The following is a 5160-nucleotide window of genomic DNA, read 5'->3' as shown; positions in this document are numbered from 1 at the left end:
GGCCTCGCAAAGTTGCAGCTGAGCTGCACTAAGACTGGAAGACTCTAATGTCTAATCACAATCCTAAAGGTTTTTGTACTGTGAATTAACGTAACTACTCTTTCCTCCCTTCCCATCCTGGATAACAAGAAGTTTACTGGATGGTATTGCATTAAGAAGCTGGTGCTGGCCGTGGTGGGGGAGGGAGAACAGAGCAGAAAGGTCTGCAGAACCTGCAGCCTTCAGCATACAGAAAACGAGGAGTTGGACATTATTTTAAGGTTTACCTAAGACAGATGGAAACATAAGAACAATCAGATTTTTCTTCTCAAACGCTGCACTGGAAGTGAAATGGTGCTTAAAAATAAAGCTGAAAATTAAAAAAAGCCACTCTTATCCATGTTAAAAACAGTCTGTTTTTCCTTGTTTCACCTGCGTTAACCTGCTAAAGCTAGATGTTGATGACAGCCTGTGCACAGGAAAAACCTCATGAGCATACTAAAGTTGCAACTAAATTCAGCCTTCAAGAACTCAAATATGAAAAAGGAGTATCACATAACAGAAGACAGCACCTTCTTAAAATGAAAATAGCCCAACAATTATATTTCTCAAAGAGCAGAATCTCACAGGCATTTCTATCGCTACATAAAGCTATGATATTTACAGGATTTTGAAGATTTTTTTTTTAATTGAATTGGGGAGAGGGCTATAATAAGAAATCATTGTTGAATTTATGAAGCTTACATTTCCAAAATTACATATATATATTTCTGTATTTAAATCACAGTAATTTGAGGGAGGAAAAAATGACAAATGCCATTTTAAAGATCAGTACTTCTGAAAAACCTGTATGGAATCTTGCATTGCATCTGTATGCTTATTACAAGACAGCTAAGAAGTCAGACAACAACGACGAGAAACCCAGTCATCTACATTTGGATTTTGGTATGCAAATACACAGCATGAAGTCAAACCAAAACCTATAGAATCACAAGTCTGTATTCAAAAAAGAACCACTTCAAACACAGAAGCCTTTCCATTGATAGAAATGAAGTAATGGAGATAGAGACTGGATTTCTTCCTTTGTTCTCATCTCTGTAAGCCTGTGTTTTTCAGGGTTTTGGTGTTTTTTGGGTTTTTTTAATGTATTACTGTGAGTTATGGAAATCAAAATACCTCTGAAGATAACTCGAAGGAAGCCAGTCTTATTGGAAGCATGGAACTGTGGTAACTCTGAACCTGGAAAGGGAAACTGCCCCACCCCCAACCTGCACTTGTACTACTTTTACTATTAGCCTGTGTTCCAAGGCAAATTCCTCTTTGCAGCCTTTATAAGCACCTAACTTTGGTTTAGGGCTTTCTGCTATGACTTTTTTGAAGGAGAAAGTCTCCTTCCTGGTCAAGTTTTTAGGCTGTTGTCCTCTAAGCACAGGGATTTTGTAAACTCAAGCTTACAGAAATACAAACTGAGATGTTAGCCAATGACCTTTCTGAAAGCAAAGCAAAACTTATTTGAAATGCAGTAACTACATAAAATAACACATCCAAAAATAAGCTTAGCCTCTGCACAGGCTGAATAAATTATATTGTATGAAATGTGATAAAAGTATTTATGCCTGTTAGCTATGTCAGTGTCAGTATTGTCATGTATAGTGTCCAAAAGTATACAAGGTTTTTGGTCAGCTGCTAGTGTTGACAAGCTGTCTTTACAGATTTTGCTACCAATTATGTAAGCACTTATAGACTATGGGAGCTCAATATTTTTCATATGGAATATCCATTTTATTAATGCTAAAAAAACCACCACAACACGCAAAAAACCCCATGCCCACAGTTTCATTGTGTGCATATTTTTCATTACTTTTCTCAACAAAGAGAAAAGGACTTAACTAATCCAAACACAAAGTGCATCACTTGGTAACTTAATGGGATATCAGTCCTCAAATCCCACTTTGAATTAACTATTTCCTCGAGAAAAGCCAAGGAATTTGAAAAAACCCTGTAACACACAGAGCCACTCACATTATCAAAAGCATTTGATGAGCTGGGTTCCCAGCAGTTTTTGTACTGAAGTCAGTTTGGAGGAAATTCTAAATAGACATGCTGAATTTCCTCTCATCTCGTAGAAGGATGAACTTTCTGGTGAGAGTTGGAATATACGAGGGTAAAGTGATACTGACATAGCTGAACAAGGCACTTTAAAAAAAAATGCGTTCCCTTTGTACATGCAAGATGTTTCAACTAGGTGAGGTCTCCTTATTTCTAAGGAAATGTGGCATGTGAAGACAGTCACTACCTGCCTGAGGCACAGCTGAATTAGAGGATTTGCTCCAAAAAGTACATCAGACACCTGTTCAACTGAACAGGAGGCAGGGCAGTGGAACACCTGTAGCTAAAAGTCTTCAAAAATCCTTGTAACTTTTAGCAATGACAAGAATGCTAAAATCCCAGGTCCACAGTTCTACAACTGAGTTGCAGCCTTTGCACTAGGAGAAAGGATAAACACAAGGGGCATGGGGAAGAAATCACTCAGCTTGTACAAAGATAGTCAGCAAACAGTATTTTCAAGAATATAGAGACAGTGGTATGCTCTACAACAAGAACCAAAAGGCAGTTACCTTAGCGGTTGTTTGAGACTAACAAGTGAACTCTCCCAAGAATTTGTACTACAAGAATTGCAGGCTTTTGCTCAAAACATGCCACCACACCTATCCACTCTGCCACCCAAGTCCTGGGAAACTGTCTACCCGAAACCCTTTTAGCAAGCCTTTCATATACACTTATTGTAATATGTTTGATGTGTAAACAGTTGTTACCAAAGGGGTTGGGTGCTGCCCACCAAGCCAGTTACGTAGCATGACTGAAGCTAAGTGAGAGCTAGGAATTCAGTTCTGCCTGTCTCTCCTCATGTTAATACAAGAGTTAATATGATATGTGAAATTTAGACATGGGGTAAGGGGAAAATCCCAACAGAAATCCCAACTTTGGCTTGCTAACTCTATTTTAATCACAAAGAATACACTTCAAGGCAATCCAAGCAGGTAAACAAGTACATTAATCTTTACACAAGAAAGCTTTAACTGAAACAAAGCTGTGCTTTTAAGAACAAAATCCTAAAAAACATCTTGTTTATCTTCTCACCAGGGACAGAAGCACAGCGAGAACAAAAAACGTGACGGACTACAACCCCAGTGTGCATTACACAATGGCCTGGTATGCTACAATATTAAACTAAATGAAAAAGTATTTGGGCACCTTAACAAAACACAGACTCCAGCTATTTCCTGCAGAAAATATTTAACACTTCTATAAGTGAAACTGCCGCTATCGTTCTGTCCCTCTCATTTCCCCAGTTCATACATGTCTCAATTCCCTATGCGCACTGGTCAAATCTAACAAGTTACTAATTCCCACAATGAAGAATTTCTACAATTAATCACACAAGAAAGATTTCTTCAAACTAAAAGGAATAAAGAACATTTAAAAAACAAAACAAAAAAACACCAAGAAGCATTAAGTGCTTGATATTTATTAATCAAGAGTTTGAAGAGTTCTACCTAAGTTCTTAGATTGTCTTGTTCACAATAGTGTTTCTCTCCCACTAAGTCATACAGCCTGTTCTTCATAGCAGCCTTGCATTACAGGCTCTTTTACAACAATTTAAAATTTAATGGATGTTTAAAAAACCCCAAAATATAGAGCACTTATCACATCAGAAATAGTAGTTCTTAGTGGTGAGAAACCATGATACAAGACAAAGAACAACAGTGAATTCTGTTGCAGTTCATTTCAAAGGTCTGAAGTTGACATTAACTTAAGGTACAGACGGCGACCCTCTTCCAATACTGAGGGCTGAGAATGAAGAACAACACTTAAGATAATGATCCTCCCCACTCCCCTCCCCAAGACATGGAAATATGAAATACTCCCCACTCCCCTCCCCAAGACATGGAAACATGAAATACTTTGTCTTAAAGTTAGAGCCAGGCATGTACCTACATGTAACATACACAGGTACAAATACTGGGGTTTGTATGAACTCCAGAATGGTATTTCATAGCACTCATTTCTATATACAGCCTCATTTCCCCCTGACCCACAAATGCATAGAAGCGTGGTGGTGGCAGGGAATCTGTTTCCTGTGCTGACACCTCAAGGCGCTCCACTTGATAGAAAGCAGGAATAAAGGCACTCGACACTGCTCGGGTTATGTAACATGGCAGAGCTACATGTGAGGATTACACAACAGACTCATCTCGCCCTCCTCTCCTTCGCCGAGGCCACGTCTGATAACTGAGCACTGCCATGGCTCCCTTCTGGCTCCACCACCTTGTGCTCCTGACACCTGCAAGCAGACCTGCGCAACAGCAGAGTGCTGTGGTGCATAAGGAAGGGAATGCTGGATAGAGAATGAATGTTTCTGATTACCAATCATTTCCACTACAAAGTAAAATAAATATTTAAAAATGCAGTTGTACAACTGCATTACAAAAAAAGTGTTGTATGCAGGCCCACATATGAAATTGCATAAAAGGAAATGTGCGATTTGTTCCTTTCCACAGAAAATATGCTATATATAAGCTTTTCAGGTTATAACAGTTAGTTAGTCATAACTTTCATTTGAAAGTCACAGATTTTACACAAAATTTAGAATCTGGCATTTTATTTAACCTCCAAAGTGCTGCATTTTGACTGAAAGACAAGGCAAACAAGTTTTAAAAGCAGCAGAGGAATCCAGTCCCGGCCACACCCTGCCATCGCGGGGCCGGCAGCCAGCGTTACAAAACCCAGCCAGGTACATGGGATATCCCAACAGATGAAACCAGATACAAAAAAAAAAAATACTCAAGCTCTTCTGGAAAACGAAGAGCATGTGTGCTCAACCTCACCAGCAGCCTGATGAGGCCAACGCCATATTCGACGCTTCTTAAATTTCTATTTGGAGGATGCACTACATGCCGCAACATTGGGCGAGAAGGGAAATTAATGCAAAAACTAAGCGTTGCTCGCAGTGTACGAGCACGTTTGCTTAGTTTGCGGTGAGAGCCTGACCGGCTCAGCGCAGCAGAGACCCACGGGGCAGGAACACGAGCAGCCCGCCAAGGCTGGCCTCGTACGGCCCTGCGCCTTTCTGGGCGGCTTCTGCAGCGACAGGGGAGGCGGGGGGGGGACCGACTACCC

This window comes from Aptenodytes forsteri, unplaced genomic scaffold (assembly GCF_000699145.1).
Source record: "Aptenodytes forsteri isolate BGI_AS27 unplaced genomic scaffold, ASM69914v1 Scaffold94, whole genome shotgun sequence".
NCBI lineage: Eukaryota > Metazoa > Chordata > Aves > Sphenisciformes > Spheniscidae > Aptenodytes > Aptenodytes forsteri.
Note: the sequence above shows the minus strand (reverse complement) of the source record.